The 20,033-nt window shown below is 45.5% G+C and overlaps 1 long non-coding RNA gene across 2 annotated transcripts in view; it reads left to right on the top strand.

Annotated features, from left to right (window-relative positions):
- The window catches only part of LOC129053397 (uncharacterized), a 76,640-nt gene that overhangs the window by 45,866 nt on the left and 10,741 nt on the right, over positions 1–20,033 (top strand). The window contains exon 5 of one of the 2 annotated variants that reach the window (XR_008518278.2): positions 1,047–1,388. The exons of the other annotated variant lie outside the window; for it this stretch is intronic. This is a non-coding gene — a long non-coding RNA (uncharacterized LOC129053397). Of the gene's footprint in view, positions 1–1,046; positions 1,389–20,033 lie in introns of those variants that run through there. 2 annotated transcript variants of the gene reach the window in all.

Below are 20,033 nucleotides of genomic sequence, written 5' to 3'. Positions count from 1 at the left end.
TGATACTTTCAAAAGTATAAATTGTCATTACAGCCACTAAAAGTGAAACTCTTATTCTCCCACTTCTATTGGAGGGCTGCATGATTCTTGTAGTATGAGAAGCAGGCAGCCATGTTTGGCTTTTGTCTGGTAATCTATGCTCTGTTTCATTTCATTTGCAAGAACTTTCTCATTGTTGGGGGTATATTTCACTTGGCTGTTGCCAGATGGGACTGCCTCTCAATTAAGATCTTCTTGCTGCCACCAATTTCAGAGCACAAAAAGAACTTCAAGTAGGCTGGCTTCCCTCCTTCTTGGGGGTTGAGGTTGCTTGCACTTTGCAGGAGGCTTTTGGTTCCTCTGACAGGAATCTTTGAATGTTTCTTGGACTCTAGCTCAGGTCAGCTCATTCTCTCAGGAGAGCCTTGATTTTTCTTTGCTTTCATGCTGGGTGCACATTGCCCCTCAAGAGCACTACTGGACACCCTTTTCACAATTGCTATCACCACAGATGGACTCTGAGACACTGTCTGAACCTGACCTGCACCTCTGAGAGGCCAGTCAGAGGCGTGAGAACACTTCTCCACGTTGGACTTGCCTTTTTCATCATTTCTACCTTTCCTGGGGAGCCCATGTAATGCCCAGAATAAAGGGAGGCAGTGAGGTTAATGGTCTGGCCACCATTTGCTGACACTTGCCTCTGGGGTCTCAGGTGTGATTCCATCACACAAAAAATCATCAATAACTCACCAGACCATATTCCATTCTCAAAGAAACCAGATTCTTGCAGACAGCCTCTTTTGGGAATGGAGTCAGAAGAGCAGTTTTCAGCAACCATCTCACAGTTTAGAAACACATCCTCCTCCAGAGGGTCCTGACCACAGAGACATCCCCAAGGGGCCCTAGAGTCAAGAATTTTAGAATCCCACAGTGGCTTATTGCAGGTAGCCTTTTTTTGTGATACCAGGCTGGCCCTGACTGTACATTTTTTCTTTGCTTAGGCAGTCTGAAAGCTCTGATAGCCTGGCGCTGAGCCTAACTCACGAATGCTCATGCTCTATTCTCAGGGCACAAGGTCTGATTGTGAGCTCTCACTAGCATCACAATGAAAGCCACCCTTGCCTAGTGACAAGCTCCTGCAGCTTGGTGGAAGAGGAGACCTCCATGGAAGTGTGCCAACGGTGGACTGTAGCTTGTCTTCTTCTTGGATTTTCCCATAATCCTAAGAGAGGGCAGATATGAGCCAGCCTGAAGGACCATAAAGCAGAGCCCAGGAATAAACCACAGCATTTCTAACCATTTAATAGATTTGCAGGATTCCTCAGGCCTGCCTAAACTTTGCACTGCTGAGTCTTTTTGAAACTTACCCCAATGTGATTTCTAAGTAAAGCCCACCTGTGTTCCCCCAGCTTGCTCTCTTCCAGGTATGGCTTCCTGCAGAACCATGCAGCCTCGAGCTGCCACGCTGTGTGTTTCTGTGAGAGTGTTGCAAGTATTGGATGTCTGCATGTACGTGTGTCTTAGTGTGTGTGTGTACGTGAATGTGTGTGTGCCTGTAAGTGGAGTGTGCTTAAAGGAATGTGGCTAACGCAATCCAGTGCTTCCTTATTTTGAGTATTCCAACTTTTTGGTGGCCTGTTTGTGTGGCTCTGCTTAGGATGTGGGGCTCTGTGTTCTTTATTTTTCTGTGGATCATTAATCCACAATGAACTGGGAGGCTGGCTGAGACTCATTGGGGTACAATCCACCTCCTTCTGAAATAAAAAAAGAAAAAAAGCCCATCTTCTAGAAAGAAGAAGAGCACACAACACCCAAGAACCGACATCTTCCTGTGTTTCATTGTCCTTCAGCCAACCCAGGAAGAGACACTAGCAGTCGTGTCTGCAGGACTTCTTTTATTTACTTCAAATTCAGTTCCCAGCCAAGCAGGGGTTCACCTCATGAGGGGGCACTTCCCCATTGTCTTATGAGGTTATTCTTGGACAGACAGTGTAAGCAGTGATAACATCACAGAGGTGGGTGATAAAATGTGTGGAGGGGTGGATGTGGACCTACATTTTCACCTGCAAAAAAGATGAAGACAGATGACAAAAAGTGCTTCCAAATGCATCCCCACATTCCCTTAATTGCACAGCAGTCCACACCATGGCCCAGTGTTCAGTTGGGAGTAATCTAACATGCAGGGAACATTTGGAGTGCAAACTGGGTCCGTCCTGCGAACTCCCGATTTGAGGGTTTTTATATACAGAGCCAAATGGGAGTGGGGTAGATTGATGTTGGGTGGTATGTGGCCTCCACACACTTGCCTCTTTTTTTCAATTTTTCTGACTTCCATTTTTGTCATCAGCTTAGGTTTCTCTGGGTTTGGCTAAACATCTTCCACCCTAAATGTTTCCCAATACAGAGGACAATACTCTTGGGAATCCATTGCTTGAGTGTTTCATCTTAACACTATCATGTTTTAGTTACTTGGCAACTGTGATACTTTTAATACTGTGAATTCCCCTTACAGCTGTCATCAAAGAAACTCTTGTTCTACAACTTCTCTCAGATGGCTGGAAGATTTCTGTAGGGTGAGGAGCAGGTAGCCATGTCTGTCTTTTGCCTGACATTCTAGGCTCTGTTTCTTTTCATCTGCACATCCTTTCTCGTTTTGGAGGGGTTGTTTCACTGGGCTGTTGCTGGATGGTACTGCCTCTCACACACATTTCTTGGCTGTCAAGGTATTCATGGAGCAAAAGGGACTTTCTGTAGGCTGCCTGCCATTCAGGTGTTGAGTTGTGGTCTCATTATCAGGGCTGAGGTTGTTTGCACTTTGCAGGAGGCTTTTGGGTCCTCTGACAGGAATCGCTGAACATTGCTTGGACTCCAGCACAAGGCATTTCATTCTCTCAGGCCAGCCTTGATTTCTTTTTGTTTCTTTTTAAAGGGGGTTCCACATTTTCCCTCAACAGTACTGCTGGACCTCCTTTTCCAGTTTGCAGTGGTCACAGATGGCCTCTGAGCCTCTGTCTCAACCTCATCTGTGAGAGGCCAGTTTGAGATGTAAGAACAATGCTTCACTTTGGACTTGTCTTTGTCATGGTTTCTGCCTTTTCCAGACAGCCCCTGTGAGGCCCAGGATGTAGGGAGGCAATGAGGTCAAGGGTCTGGCCATCTTTCACTGACACCCGTTTCTGGTGTCTGCATCACTTAAAGAACCCTCAACAACACAGCAGATCATATTCCAATCCCCATGGGATGCGATTCTAGCACATAGCCTTTTTGGGAATGGAATCAGAAAAGCTGTTTCCAATGATGAGCTCACTGTCTCCAAATGCCTCCCCCTTCTGTGAAACCTGACTATGGAGATGGACTGAAGAGGCCCTGAGGTCAAGACATTTAGTTTCCTGACATGGGTTTTTGCAGGCATCCTTTCTCTAGATACCAGGCCGTCTCTGCCAGTACCATTTTTCTCTGCTTAGGCAAGCTGGCAGAACTGACAGCCAGATGCCGGAGCCTACCTCAGAAATGCACATGAGCTAGTCTCAGAGCGCCAGACCTGATTCTGAGCTCTTGCTAGCTTCACAGTGAATATCACCATTGCCTAGCAACAGGTCCCTGTGGCTTGGTGGAGAAGGAGACCTCTGTGGAAGTGCATTGGTGGTGGACTCCCGCCTGTCTTCTCTGTGGTATCCATGGGTTTATCCCAAATTCCTAGGAGAGGGCAGATGTGAGCCAGCCAGAATGGTGAGCACCACACTATCCCTAAGGATGCAAAAGGATCTGCAGGAATCCTCAAGACTGCCTAAACTTTGAGTCATTTTTAAACTTGCCCCGCAGTGATTTCTAGGTACAACCCAACTGTGTTTCTTGGGGTTGCTCTCAACCAGGTGGGGCTTTCTGCAAAACCATGCAGCCTCAGGGGCTGCCAGGCTGTGTTTTCTTGTGAGAATGTTGTGAATGTTGTATGTCTGCCTGTGTGTGGCATTGTGTGTTTGTGTGTGTGTGTGTGTGTGCCTGTAAGTGGAGTCTGCTTAAAATAATATGGCTGATGCACTTCTGTGATTCTTCTTTTTTGAATCTTCCAACATTCTGTTTGTTGCTGTGTGTGGCTATGCTTGGGCTGTGGGGCTCCGTGTTCTCTATTTCTCCTTGGATGATAAATCCGTAGTGAAATGTGATGCGAGCTGACATGCCGTTTTCCAAATAGCGTCCCCCCTGCAAAAAAAGCCACTCCTCTACAAAGAAGAGGAGCACACCACACCAAAAAAAGAGACATCTCACAGTGTTTTATTGTCCCACAGCCAACTCAGGGAAAGACCCTTGCAATCCTGTCTGCAGGGCCCCTTTAATTTACCTCAAATTTGGTTCCCAGCAGAGCAGGTGCATCATGCCATGAGGGGGCACTCCATCATCATCTTGGGATTCCACCTTGCAGCAATAAGGTCAGGTAGGGGTGAGGATACAATCTTTTGAGGGGTGCATGGGGTCCTGCCACATCACCTGCAAAAAAAAAAAGACAAATGACACAGAAGGTGATTCCAATTCCATGACCTGGTGTTCAGGTGGAAGTACTCCAATGTGCAGGGAATATTTCAAGTACAAACTGGGGCCATCCTGATAAACTCCTAATGTGCATGCTTTCACACCCAAAGCCAAAGGAGAGTGTGATGGATTGATGCTAGGCGGGATGTGTCCTTCATACTTGCCTCTTCTTTTTCTAACATTCATGTTCTTTATTGGCCTTAGTTTTTCTGGGTCTGGATCCGTGACTTCCACACTAAAAGTTTTTCAGTTCATAGAGGAAGACCTTCATAGGAATTCATTGCATGAGTTTTTTTTTTTTCCCTAAACTCTGTAACATTTTATTAACTGAGCAGCTGTTATAGTTTTAAACACGTAAATTCCTGTTACAACTGCCAACATGGAAACTCTTGTTCTCCCACTTTTATCAGATGGTTGCATGACATGTGTGGAATAAGAAGCAGGCAGCCATATCTGCATCTGCCTGATAATCTTGGCTGTTTTGCTTCATCTGCACATCCTTTCTCGCTGTGAAGTAAATCTTTCATTGGATCTTGCTAGATGGGACTGCCTCTCACTACACATCTTTTGGCTGCCAGGAATCTCAGGAAGCAAAAAGGACTTTGTGTAGGTTGGCTATGCTCCAGGTTGTGGGCTGTGGTCTCTTTGTGGGGGCTAATGTTGTTTGCACTATGTTGGAGGATTTTGGGTCATCTGACAGGAATCTTTGAATATTGCTTGGAATCCTGTACAAGTCAGCTTGTTCGGGCAGCTAAGCTTTCATTTTTCTTTGCTTTCACTGGGGGCCCACATTAACCCCATCAGCACTACTGGACACAATTTTCTGTCTTGGAATAGCCAGAGACAGTCTCTGAGATACTGCCTTAACCTCATCTGCACCTGTGAGAGGCCAGTTTGAGGTGTGAGAACAATCCTTTATATTGGACTTGCTTTTGGCATGGTTCCTGCATTTCCCTGAGAGCCCCTCTGAGGCCCACAGTGAAGGGAGGAAATAAGGTCAAGGACCAAGCCACATTTTGCTGACACAAGCCTCTTGGTTCTCAACAATGATTCCACCACCCAAGACCCCTCAAAAACTCACCAGATGGTATTCCAATCCCCATGGGATTGCACACAGCTTCTTTTGAGAATGGAAGCATAGGAACAGATTCCAGAGACCACCGTACACTCTCAAAGTGACTTCTTTTTCAGCAGAACATGACCATGGAGACTGTCCAAAAGGGCCCTATGGTGTAGAATTTTTGGGTCCAGCAGTGGGTTATTGCAGGTAGCCTTTTTCCCAATACCAGGCAAGCTCTGCCTGTACCATGTTACTCTGCTTAATCAGGCTGCCAGCTCTGACAACTGGGTGCCCTAACCTGCCTTGCAAATGCGAGTGCTCTAGTCTCAAGGCACCAGGACTGAGCTGTTAGCTTTAGTTAACATCACAGTGAATGCCACCATTGCCTAGCAACAAGTTCCTGCGGCTTGGCTGAGAAGGAGACCTTTTTGGAGGTGTGCTGGTGGTGGACTCTCCGCTGTTTTCTCTGTGTGATTTATGGGCTATTTCATGAATCTAAGAGAGGGCAGACCTGAGCCAGCCTGAAAGAAAGTAATCCAAGCCCCAAGAATATAACGCCAGTTCCCAAAGGATCCAAAAGCATCTACAAGATGCCTGAGGCCTGCCTAGACAATGTAGGGTGAGTCTTTTTGAAACTTGTCCCACTGTGATTTCTAGGTACAGCCCTCCTGTGTTCCCCAGTGTTGCTCCCTCCCAGGTGGGGTTTCCTTCAGAACCAACAGCCTCAGAAGCTGCTGGGCTGTGTGTTTCTGTCAGAGTGTTGTTATTGTTGGATGATTGCATGTGTGTGGCCTTGTTTTTCTTTCTTTCTTTATTTTTCTTTATTATTTTTTTTGTGTGTGTGTGTGTGTTTATGCCTGTGAGTGGAGTCTGCTTAAAGGAATGTGGCTAACCCCCTGCAGCGCTTCATTTGTTTGAGGCTCCGAACCTTTTGGCACCTTTCTGTGTGCCTCTGCTTGGGAGGCAGAGCTCCATCTTCTTTATTTTACTGTGAGTCATGAATCCGCAGTGAATTGGGAGGCTGGCTGAGACACACTCCTGTCCAAATCAACTACCCGTGCAAAAAAAAAAAAAAAAAAAAAAAAAAGGAAAGAATAGACTCTTCTAGAAAGAAAGAGGAGCACACCTCACCCAGGAACAGACATCTCCCACTCTTTCATTGCCTTGCAGGCAACCTAGAGACACTAGCAATCCTCTCTGCAATAAAACTTCAATTTACCTAAAATTCAATTCCCAGACGAGCAGGTGCTTCATGTTGTAAAGGGCACTCCTCCGTCAGCTTGTGTTTTCATTCTTGGGAGACAGTGTGAGGAGCAATAAGGTCTGATAGGGGTGAGGATACAATCTGGTGTGGGGTGGCTGGGGTCCCACTTCTCCTTCACCTGCAAATAAGGGGAAGACAAGTCACACAGAACATGCTTCCAACTGCATCCCCACATTCCATTAATTGCACAAGTAGTTCACATCATGGCCCGGTGTTCAGGTGGGAATACTCAAATGTACAGGGAATATTTGGGGTGCAAACTAGGGCCATATGGGCCAACTCTCAATTTCAGGGCTTTCATATCCAAAGCCAAATGGAAGTTGGATGTATTGGTGCTAGGTGGGATGAGCCTTCCACACTTGCCTCTTCTTTTCCTGGATTTAATGCAGCTTGTTGAACTAGAGTTTCCTGGGAATGACTCCACATCTTCCACACTAAGTTTCCCAGTTCATGGAGGACAAAACTCATGGGATTCCATTGCATGAGTGTTTTCTTCTAAACACTCTCAAGTTTTAATGACTGGGCAGCTGTGATACTTTTAAAAGCATGAATTCAGGTTACAGCCACCAACAAGGAAACACTTGTTCTCACACTTCTATCAGAGAGTTGCGTGATTCCTGTAAGATGAGAAGCAGGCAGCCATGTCTGCATTTTCCTGGTAATCTTGACTCTTTTCACTTCGTCTGTATGTCCTTCCTCATTGTGGAGTGGATCTTTCATTTTGCTCTTGCTGGATGAGACTGCCTCTTGCCACAGATCTTTTGGCTGCCAGAAATTTCAAGGAGCAAAAAGGACTTTGGGTAGGCTGGCTAGGCTCCAGGTTGTGGGCTGTGGTCTCATTGTGGGGTCTGATTTTGTGTGTACTTTGCAGGAGGCTTTGGGTCCTCTGACAGGAATCTTTAACATTACTGGGACTTATCCAGTGTAAGTCAGCTCATTCTGTCAGGTGAGTCTTAGTTTTTATTTGCTTCCATGAAACGTGCACATTGCCCCTCAACAGCACCACTGGACACCACTTTCTGACTTGCAATCACCACAGACACCCACTGAGACACTGTCTCAACCTCATTTGCACCCATGAGAGACCAGTTGGAGGTGTAAGAATATTGCTCCATCTTGGACTTGCTTTTGTCATTTTTCCTGCCTTTCCCCAAGAGCCCCTGTGAGGCCAAGGACAAAGGGAAACAGTGACATCAAGGACCCAGACATCTTTTGCTGACACCCACTTCTGGGGTCTCAGGTATGATTCCATCACTCAAAAGCTGCCAAAAAACACACCAGACTATACTCCCATCCCCATGTAGCCCAGTCCTTACACACAGCCTCTTTCAGGAATGGAGTCAGAAGAGCAGTTTTCAGTGACCACCTCACAGTCTTGAAATGCCTTCTTCTACAGTGAAAGCCAAGGATGGAGACTACCAGAATGGGCCCTCAGGTCAAGACCTTTACAGTACTGCAATGGGTTGTCAGAGTCAGCCTTTTTTACAATCACAGACCTGCATTGCTTGTACTACTCTCCTCTGCTTAGGCAGGGTGAAAGCTATTATAACCGCTTGCCCAAGCCTGCATTGTGAATGTGCATGCCCTAGTCTCAGGGCACCAGTCCTGTGCTGTGAGCTCTGGCAAGTGTCACAATGAGTGCCACTGTTGCTTACAGACAAATCCCTGTGGCTTGGCAAAGAAGGAGACCTCTGTGGAGATGCATTGACAGTGGATTCTCCCCTCTGTTCTCTGTGGAATCCTAGGGATAGCCCTATGATCCTAGGAGAGGCAGACATCAGCCAGCCAGACAAAACATCAAGCACAGCCCTAGGAATAAACTGTAAAATCCCTAAGGATCCAAAATGATCTGCAGGATGCCTCAGTCCTGCCTTGACATAGTAGGGGTGCATCTTTTTGAAACTTGCCCCAATTTGATTTATATGTACAGCCCACCTGTTTTCCAGAGTGTTGCCATCACAAACTGAGGTGGAACCTCTGAGAGGTCACAACCTTTGAGGTGAGGCTTCCTGAAGAACCACTCAGCCTCAGAGGCTGCCAGGCTTTGTGTTTTTCTGGGAGTGTTGCAAGTGTTGGATGTCTGCATGTGTGTGTGGCCTTGTGTGTGTGTGTATGTTTGTGTGTGTGACTGTAAGTGTAATCTGCTTAAAGAAATGTGGCTAACAAATGTCAGTGCTTCTTTTCTCTTGAGTTTCAAAATCTTTTTGTTCCCTGTCTGTGTGGCTCTGCTTGAGCTCCTGAGCTCCGTGTTCTTTATGTTTCTGTGGATCATTAATCCTTAGTGAATTGAGTGGTGTGTCGAGACCCGCCGGCACCCAAGTCACCTCACCTTGCAAGAAAATCCACTCTTCTAGAAAGAAGAGGAGCATACCACGCCAAAAAAGAGACATCTTTCAGTGTTTCATTGCCCTGCAGCCAACCCAGGGAGAGACACTAACACTCCTGTCCACATGTGCCCTTGAATGTACCTGGAATTCAGTTCCCAGCCCCGCAGGTGCTTCACATTCATGAGGAGGCAGTCTTCCATCGTTTTGAGATTTCTTTCTGGGACATAAAGTGTGAGCAGGAATAAGGTCAAATAAGGGTTAAAATACAACCTGATGAGGAGTGGATGGGGTCCACAACTTCACCTGAAAAAAAAATAAAGACAGATGACATGGAAAGTGCTTCCATCTCCATTCCCCAATGCCATTAATTGCACAAGCAGTCCACACAATGGCTCAGTGTTCAGGTGGGAATACTCTAATGTGCAAGGAACAGTGGGAGTGTGAATTGGGCCCATCCTGGCAAAATCCTGATTTAAGAATTTTCATACCCTGAGCCAAATGTGAGTGGAATGGATTGATGCTGGGTCGTATATGGCCTCCACACTTGTTTCTTTTTTTTCCTGACTTCCATGTTCTTTGTCATCCTAAAGTTTCCTGGGCCTGGCTCAACCACATCCACACTAAACATTTCCCAGTGCACAGAGAATGACCCTCATGGGAATCCATTGCATGAGTTTCCTCTGTCAGGTTTTAATGCCTGGGCAGCTTTGTTCCTTTTAAACCCGTGAATTCCAATTACAGTCACCAATAAGAAAACTCAACAACTCACCAGACTATATTCCAATCCTCTTAGAACCAGATTCTTGCACACTGCCTTTTTTGGGAATGGTGTCAGAAGAGCAGTTTCCAGCCACCACCTCACAGTCTCAAAATGCCTACTACTCCAGAGGTACCCAATCACGGAGATGACACAAAGGGTCCCTAATGTAGAGACATTTAGGGTCCTGCAGTGTGCTATCCCAGGCAGCCTTTTTCTCAATACCAAGCCATCTCTACCTGTACAATTTTCCTCTGCCTAGACAGACTGTCAGCTTACATCCACGTGCACTAGCCATCCTCAACTGCACATTTGCTAGTCTCAGCGAATGAAGCCTTAACGTTGAGCTCTGGCTAGAATCACAATGAATGCCACAGTTGCCTAATGACAAGTCTCTGAATTTTGGCCAACAATGACACCTCCGTGGAGGTTCATGGGCCATAGACTGTTGCCTTTCTTTTCTGTGGGATCCTTGAGATAGTCCCATGACACTAGGAGAGGGCAGACGTGAACAAGACTGAACAAAAGTGAAGCAAATCTTCAGGAAAAAAACCACAAAATCCCTAAGGATCTGAAAGAATCTGCAGAATGGCTCAGGCATGCCTAGATATTGTGTGGGTGAGTCTTTTGATAGTGTGGGTGAGTCTTCTGAAACCTACGCAACTGTGATTTCTAGGTGGAGGCTGCCCGTATTCCCTAGGGTTGCTCTCTTTCCGGTGGGAATTCCTGCAGAACCACAAAACCTCAGAAGCTTCTGTGTGGGATGTTTCTGTGGGAGTGTTGTGAGTGTTGGATATCTGAGTGTGTGTGTGTGGCTTTGTGTGTGTATGTGTGTATTTGTGTATGTGTTTTTGTGGCTGTAAATGGAGTCTGCTTAAAGGAATGTGTCTATCACATTGCGGAGCTTCCTTTTTTTGAATCTCTAAACCTCTTGGTGGCCTGTCGGTGTGGCTTTGCTTGGGTTGTGGGGCTCCGTGTTTCTTATTATTCTGTGGATTATGTATCCACAGTGAATTGGGAGACTGGCTGAGACACAGTGGCATTCACATAACCTCCCCCTGCAAAAAAGAAACCACTCTTCTAGGAAGAAGAGGAGGAAACCACATCCAAAAACAGACATCTCTCTGTGTTTTATCATCCTGCACCCAACCCACTTAGAGACACTAGCAGTCCTGTCTGAAGGGCCACTTGAATTCACCTTGAATTCGGTTCCCACCTGAGTGGGTGCTTCATGTCATCATGTGGCACTCCTCCGCCATCTTGTGATTTCATGGTGGGACAAACAATGTGAACAGCAATGAGGTAAGATGGGGTGAGGATACAATTCTGGTGAGAAGTAAGTAGAGTACCTCAATTTCTCCTTCAAAAAGGTGAAGACAGATGACACAGAAGTTGCTTCCTACTGGATCCCCACATTCCCTTAATTGCACAAGTGGCCCACATAATGGTCCATTGTTCAGGTGGGAGTACTAAAAAGTTCAAGGAACATTTGGAGTGCAAAGTTGGGGACATCCTAACAAACTCCCGATATGATAGCTTTCATACTCAGAAGCAAATGGGAGTGAAATGTATTGATGCTGAACAGAATGTGCCCTGCACACTTGTCTTTTATTTTCCTGACTTCCATGTTTCTCTTCAGCCTAGGGTTTCCTGGGTGTGGCTCCATGTCTACCACACTAAGCAGTGCACAGTTCACAGAGGATGACCCTCATGAGAATCCTTTGCATGACTGTTTCCTTCTAAATACTGTCACATGTTAATGGCTGGGCAGCTGTAATATTTTAGAAGCCTAAATTCTGGTTATAGCCACCAATAAAGAAACTCTAGTTCTCCCACAGCCATAAGAGAACTGCTGCATCATTTCTGTAGGATGAGAAGCAGGCAGGAGTATCTGGCTTTTGCCTGGTAATCCAGGCTCTGTTTCATCTCATCTTCACATCCTTTCTCACTGTGGAGGGGATCTTTCATTGGGCTCTTGCTGAATGGGACTGCCCCTCACCACTGATCTTTGGCTGCCAGAGATTTCAGGGAGCACATGGGGCTTCGGGTAGGCTGGCTGCACTCTATGTTGTTGGTCACTGTCTTGTTGTGGGGGCTGAGGTTGTTTGTACACTCTGGGGGGCTTTTGGGTCTTCTGACAGGAATTATTGAACATTTCATTGACTCCAGCACAAGGCAGCTCATTCTCTCAGGTGGGCCTTGATTTTGTTTTGTTTTCATGGGGATTCCACAGTGCCCTTCAACAGGACTACTGCATAGCATTTTCAGCCTTGCTATTTGCCACAGATGGCCTCTGAGACACTGTCTCAAGCTCATCTGCACCCCTGAAAGTCTAGTCTGAGGTGTGAGAACACTGCTTCTTATTGGACTTGCCTTTATTGTGGTTCCTGTCTTTTCCATAGAGCCCCTGAGAGGCCCAGGATAAAGGGAGGCAGTGAAGTCTAGAACCTGGCCATGTTTCACTGACACCTGCCTCTGGGTTCTCAGGTATGATTTTATCACCCAAAGACCCATCAGAAATGGAGTCAGAAAAACAGTTTCCAGCCAGCAACTCATACTCTGGAAATGTCTCCTCCAGCAGGACCTGACCATGCAGATGGCCCAAAGTGACACTGAGGTTGAGATTTTAGTATCCCACAGTGGCTTCTCCCAGGCAAATCTTTCTCGATACCAGGTTGGTTCTATCTGTACCATTCTCTGCCACTTAGGCAGGCTGACAGCTCTGACATTCAGGTACCACAACATGCCTCAGGAATGCACATGTGCTAGTCTCAAGGCAACAATCCTGATTGTGCACTCTGGCTAGCATCACCATTAATGCCACCATTGCCTACCTACAAGTCCCTGTGGCTTGGTTTAGAAGTATGCCTCCATAGAGGTATGCTGGTTGTGGACTCTCAACTGTCTTCTCTGTGGGATCCATCTGATAGTCCCATGATCCTAGGAGAGGGCAGGCATGAGCCAGCCTGAGGAAATGTCAAGCAGAGCCCCAGAAATAAACCATAAAATCCCTAAGGTTACAAAAGGATTTGTAGGATGCCTTAGGCCTACCTAGATGTTGTACAGGGGAGTCATTTTGAAACTTGTCTCACTGTGATTTCTAGGTGCATTCTGCCTGTGGTCCCCAGATTTGTTCTCTCCCAGGTGGGGCTTCCTGTAGAACCCTGACACCTCAGAAGCTTTCAGGCTCTGTGTTTCTGTGAGAGTGTGGCGAGACTTGGATGTCTGCGTGTGAATGTGGCTTCATGCCTTTGTGTGTTTATGTGTGTGTGTGTGTGTACATGTTCCTATTAGTGGAGTCTGCTTAAAGGAATGTGGCTAACACACTGCACCCATTTTTTTTGAATTTCCCAACTTTTAGGTGACCTGTCTGTGTGGCTCTGCTTGAGCTGTGGGGCTCAGTGTTCTTTAATTTTTATGTGGATCATGAATCTGCTGTGAATTTGGGCTCTGGCTGTGACATGCCAGTGTCCACATCACCTCCCCCTGCAAAAAAAACAAAGAAAAAAACACAAAAACAAACAAACAAACAAACCAAAAAAACACTCTTCTAGGAAGAAGAGAGGCACACCACATCCAATAACAGGCATCTCCCAGTGTTTAATTGCTTTGTGGCCAGCCCAGGAAGAAACAATAGCAGTCCTGTCTGCAAGGTTTTTTGAATTTACCTCAAATTCATTTCCTAGCTGAGCAGCTGCATCACATCATTAGGGGGCAATTTCCATCTTCTTAAAATTTTATTCTTGGACAGAAATTGTGAACAGCAATCAGGTCAGAGAGGGTTGAGGATATAATCTTGTGAGGGGTCGATGGTGTCCCAAAACTTCACCTACAAAAAATATGAAGGCAGATTACACAGAGGTTGCCTCCTACTGCATCCACACATTTCCTCAATTGCACAATCAGACCACACCATGGTCCATTTTTCACATGGGAGTACTCCAAACTGCAGGAAACATTTGGAGTTCAAACAAGAACTATTCTGGCACACTCCAATTTTGAGGGCTTTCATACCCAGAGCAAAATGGGAGTGAGATCGATAGATGCAAAATGGGATGTGGCCTCAATGCTTGCCTCTTTTTTTCCTGCCTTCCATGTTTTTCTTGGGCCTAGGGTTTTCTGGGTCTGGCCCAGCGACTTACACACTAAATGTTTGCCAGTTCATGGAGGAAGAGCCTCAAAGTAATCCATTGTATGAGTGGGTTCTTCTAAACACTCTCAAGTTTTAATGACTGGTCAGCTGTGCTACTTTTAAAAGCATAAATTCAAGTTACAGCCACCAACAAAGAAGCTGTTGTTCTCCAGCTTTTCTCAGAGTGCAGCATGATTCCTGTAGGATGAGAAGCAGGCAGCCATTTCTGGTTTTTGCCTGGTAATCTAGCCTCTCTTTCATTGCATCTTCACATTCTTTCTCATTGTATAGGAGGTCTTCCATTGGGCTGTTACTGGATAGGGCTGCCTTTCACCACAGATCTATTGACTGCCAGGGATTTCATGGAGAAAAAGGGACTTTGGGTAAGCTGGACAATCCAGGTTCATGGTCTCCTTGTGGGGGCTGAGGTTGTTTGTACTTTTCAGGAGGCTTTTGGGTCCACTGATAGGAATCATTGAGCATTGCTTGGGCTCCAGCACAAGGCAGCTCACTCTCTCAGGCTAGCCTGGATTTTTCTTTCCTTTCATGGGGAATCAACAGTGCCCCTCAACAGCACTATGGGACACACTTTTCAGGTTGCCATCACACAGATGGCCTCTGGGACAAAGTCTATATCTCACGTGCATGTGTGAGAGGCCAGCCCAAGGTGTTAGAACACTGCTCCACCTTGGACTTGCCTTTTTGGTGGTTATTGCCTTTGCAGAGACCCCTGTGAGGTCCAGGATGAAGGAGCATAGTGAGGTCAAGAGCCTGGCCATATTTTGCTGACACCCACCTCTGGGTTCTCAGGTAGGATTCTATCAGCAAAGAACTCTCAACAATGCACCAGACCAAATTCTAATTCCCAGGGGACCCAATTCTTACAGAAAGCCACTTTCGGTAATGGAGTCAGAAAAGCAGATTCCAGAGTCCACCTCACAGTCTCAAACACCTTCTCCTTCAATGGGACTTGACCATGGAGATGGCCCATAGGGGCCCTGAGGTCAAGACTTTTAGGATCCGACAGAGGTTTTTCACAGGCAGCATTTTTCCCAACACCAGGCCAGCTCTGCCTGTACCATTTTTCTCTGCTTAGGCAGGCTGACAACTCTGACAGCTGGGCAACCAACCTGCCTTATGATTGCACGTGTGCCAGTCTCAGGGCCCAAGTCCTTATTCTGAACTCTGGCTAGCATCATAGTGAATGTCACCATTGCCTGGCAAGAAGTCCCTTCAGCTTGGCAGAGAAGGAGACCTCCATGGAGGTACATCAGCCATGGATTCTCACCTGTCTTCTCTGTGGGATCCATGGGATAGTTCTATGATCCTAGGACAGGGCAGATATGAGCCAGCCTGAAGAAATGTCAAGTAGAGCCCCAGGAATAAACCATAAAATCCCTAAGGTTACAAAACTATCTGTAGGATGACTCAGGCCTGCATGGGTGTTGTAGATGTGAGTTTTTGGAAACTTACCCCACTGTGATTTCTAGGTGCAGCCTGCCTGTGTTCCCCAGAATTGCTCTCTCCCAGGTGTGGCTTCCTTTGGAAAACACAACCTCAGAAGATGCTGGTCTGTGTGTTTATGTGGGAGGGCTGTGAGTCTTGGATGTCTGTGTGTAGGTGTGGCTTTGTGCCATTGTGTCTTTGTGTATTTGTGTGTGTGCGTGTGTACACCTTTAATTGGAGTCTGCTTAAATAAATGTGGTAAGGCACTGCAGTGCTTCTTTTTGTTTGTTTGTTTGAGTCTCCCTATCTTTAGGTGGCCTGTCTGTGTGGCACTGTTTGGGCTACGAGGCTACTTGGTCTTTAATTTTTCAGTAGAACATGAATCCACAGTGAATGTGGACACTTCCTTGACCCACCAGTGTCCACATCACCTCCCCCAGGAAAAAAAGTCCCACTTTTCTAGAAAGAGGAGAAGCAAACCACATCCAAGAACAGACATCTCCCAGTGTTTTATTGTTCTGTGGCCAACCCAGTGAGAAACACTGGAAGTCTTCCCAAAGAGCCTTTTGAATTTACCAGAAATTCAGTTCCTAGCTGAGCATGTGCATAACATCATGAGGGGGCACCCCTTCATTGTCTTGGGATTTCTTTCAGGGACAGAGAGTTTGAGCAGCAATAAGGTCAGATAAGGGTGAGAATACAATCTGGAGTGGGGTGAATGGGGTCCCACAACTTCACCTGCAAAAAACAATGAAGACTGATGACACAGAAGGTGCTTCCAACTCCATCCCCACATCATCTTAATTGCACAAGCAGTCCACACAATGGCCCCTTGTTCAGGTGGGAGTACTCCAGTCTGGAAGAAATATTTGTAATGCAAATTTGGGCCATCCTGCCAGACTCATAATTTGAGGGGTTTTATACCTGGAGCCAAGTGGGAATGGAATGGATTGAGGCTGGGTTGAATGTGCCCTCCTGTTGTGGGAAGTCAGGGACCCTGAATGGAAGTGCTGGCTGAAGCCATGGCAGAACATAAGTTGCAAAGATTTCAAAGACATTTATCAGTTCCCAAAATTCATACTTCCATAATTTCTTATGCCTGTCTTTATGGCAATCTCTGAACATAAATTGTAAAGATTTCATGGAAGTTCATCACTTTCCTAATTAATACTCTTAAAATGTCTTATGCCTGTCTTCACTTTAATCTCTTAATAACATTATCTTTGTAAGCTTGGGATGAATGTCACCTCAGGAACCTGTGTTGATTGTGTTAACTGTACAAATTGTTTGTAAGACATGTCTATGAGCAATATGATATCTGATTGTAAAACATGGGTGTTTGAACAATGCAAAATCAGTGTATACTGAAAAATAACAGAATAACAGTGATTTTCGGGGAAAAAGCAAAGACAACCCTAAGGTCTCTCTGCCTGTGGGGTCAAGCAGAATACAGCCATATTTCTCTTCTCACAGAAAGACTATAGACAGATGTGCAAGTAGGAGAAATGTCCCTGAATTCTTTTCCCAGCATGGGGTAAGCCTGAGGAAGGAATGCATTCTCAGGGGTAAGTCTATAGATGGCCACTCTGAGAATGTCTGTCTTATGCGGTTGAGATAGGACTGGCATACGCCCTGGTCTCCTGCAGTGCCCTCAGGCTTACTAGGATTGGGAAATTCCACCCTGATAAATTCTAGTCAGACCAGTTGTCTGCTCTCAAACCCTGTTTCCTGCTAAGATATTTATCAAGACAATGTACACACCACAGGACATAAACCCTCAACAGTAATTCTAATTTTTGCCTTGGCCTTGTGATATTTTATTGCCATTTGAAGCATGTGATCTTTGTGACTTACTCCCTGTTGGTATACTGCCTCCCCTTCTAAAATCCCTAATAAAAACTTACTGGTTTTGAAGCTCAGGTGGGCATCATGGAACATGTCAATGTGTGATGTTACCCCCAGTGGCCCAGCTGTAAAATTCCTCTCTTTGTACTCTTTCTCTTTATTTCTCAGACTGGCCAACACTTAGGGAAAATAGAAAGAAGCAACATTGAAATATCGGGGGCTAGTTCCCCTGATATCTGGCATGCCAACGTGGTTTTTCTTTCTCCTAAGTGCATGTTGGAACCCTATTCTCTTTGGTAGCTGTGGAGAAATGTTCATCAGTTCAGGCCAGAGAAATACTTTTTCTGCTCCCTGATGGCTGGTGAGTCTGCCTGTGTATTGTCTGGGTTAATTATGAGTCACAAGGCATCTAAACATTATACTTACTTCTTCTATATTAAACTCTGGCTAAATCAGGAAAGGGTTTGAGTGCCCATAGAAAATATGGTCACTCTATTCAGGGCAGTGAAAAAACATTGACCTTGGTTTCCTGAAAAAGGAACCTTAGATGTAGACCTGTTAAAACGTTGAAGTGTTTGAGTGCCCATGGAAAATATGATCACTCTATTCAAGGTGGTGGAAGAACACTGCCCTTGGTTTCCTGAAAAAGGAACCTTAGATACATAACTATGGGATCATGTTGCAACATTCTGGGCTCTGGTTTCAACAAGAAATTATGTTCTCATCACTGTTTGGGGTGATCGGGCCTTGGTACATGCCATCCTAATGACATGCCAATCCCATGACCTCCTACAGTTACCACAATTTTCTGAATCTGGTGACCCTTTACCTCTTCCTCAGCTTTCCTCTGCAGCATAGCCTCCATTATCTGATCAGCCTCCCCTTTTTCCTACTCCTCCCCCACCTTATGATGTTGAGAATTCAATATCTAACTGCTGTGACTTTGGCTTAATGCCACCACCTGATGATCTTACTTATTTTCATGAAAAGCCAGTACTTGTAGCTCCTACGGCCCCAACTCAGACAGCCCTGGACCATATATATACTAATTCTTCCATCTTCAAACATTTGCAGCCTTTGGCTCCAGAGACACCTAATGGCTCCAGGACCAAAAACTACAATTTATCTATAATTCTTCAGGTCCTCCCACATCCACTGTAGCCCCTCACCCTTCTGTTGTTTTCATTCCTCAACCATTCACTTCCATCCAGTAAGACTGCTTCTCTGTACTCTTCTTCACACATGGAGGCCAGTAATCACCAGTATACTTCTGCCTCTTCTGCTCCCACAATGTCCATTTCTCACACTCCCATACCGGTTAAACACCCTCACCCTCAGTTCCCTTATCTACACATGATTTTCTATTACGTCTATGCTGGTTCTGTCTCAGATGCTTCTTCTTGAAACTGCAATGCAACGTTAATTATGCCAAAACAAAGAAACAAGTGGATTAGATGCATCAGCTGATCTGGTCACGCTAGAACCTCCTACCACCGAAGGCATAGAAATGTGTCGTTATGCAACGCCCAATCTTACATTTTAAAATAATTTAAAGATTCTTATACTCAGTATGGTCCTACTTCTCCTTATGTTAAAATGGTATTGCAAAGTTTCTGTACTGAGGTCGTTTTGCTTCTTTTAGACTGGGACTGATTGGCAAAAGCTGTTCTAACCGCATCTCAGCATTTAGAATTCCGTAACTGATGGTCTTAGGAGGCCCATCTACAGGCTTAGCTAAACTGGGCTGATGGCATTCTAATTACTCAGGCTCAGCTCACAGGCTCTGATATTTTTTCTAATACTTATGCTCAATTAGGCTTTGATGCTCTTACCACAGAACAAGTAACAATGGTGTGTATGAGGGCTTGGTATAAATTATTTGCCCCAGGCCAAGCTCCTGTTTCTTTTACTACTGTTAAACAAGGTCACACTAAATTATATCCTGATTTTTCAGCTTAATTACAAGATGCTGTTGAAAAATATGTCTCTGATGAGTGCACTCAAGTTATTCTCCTTCGTGTGCTAGCTTTTGAGAATGCAAAACATAAGTGTAAAATGGCCATGCATTCCATCCAGTGACAAAATTTACCTGGCCAAGAGTTGTTGCCTGTACATATTAAAGCTTGTGAAAGCAATGGATCAGAGACACACAAAGTTATTCTGTGGCCACAGGCCATGAAGGACAGCAATCAAACTGGCTCCACTGATCCTTTTCTTGGAGTCTGCTATAATTGCAGTCAACTTAGTCATACTCGAAAAAATTTCACTGTTAAAAACTGTTGAGCAGCTAAGCCAGCTCAACAAACATGGCCAAATGCTGCTGCTACTGTTTGCCCATGTTTTCACAAAGGTAAACATTGGGCAAGTACTTGCTACTCTAGGTATGATATAGATGGAAACCTCCTGCCACAGAACCAGGGAAGTGGGGCCAATCCCAGACCCCAATATCAAATGGGACACCTCAGATTCAAACCAACATTGCATTTCCACTTCAAGTGTTCCCAACACAGCCACCAGCACAAACAAATTTACCTACAGACAAGCCAGATGGGTCCCAGGCTCTTCTTCTGTCTCAGTACAATGCTTGCCCAATTCCACAATAGGGGACAGGGTGATCAATCTCTGTACTATTTCTCTAAACTTACTATCTAATTATTTGCCCTTAATTGTCTCCATGGGGGTCACTGGCCCTTTAC

This window comes from Pongo abelii, chromosome Y (assembly GCF_028885655.2).
Source record: "Pongo abelii isolate AG06213 chromosome Y, NHGRI_mPonAbe1-v2.0_pri, whole genome shotgun sequence".
Lineage (NCBI taxonomy): Eukaryota > Metazoa > Chordata > Mammalia > Primates > Hominidae > Pongo > Pongo abelii.
Note: the sequence above shows the minus strand (reverse complement) of the source record. Positions and strands in the feature narration are given on the sequence as shown.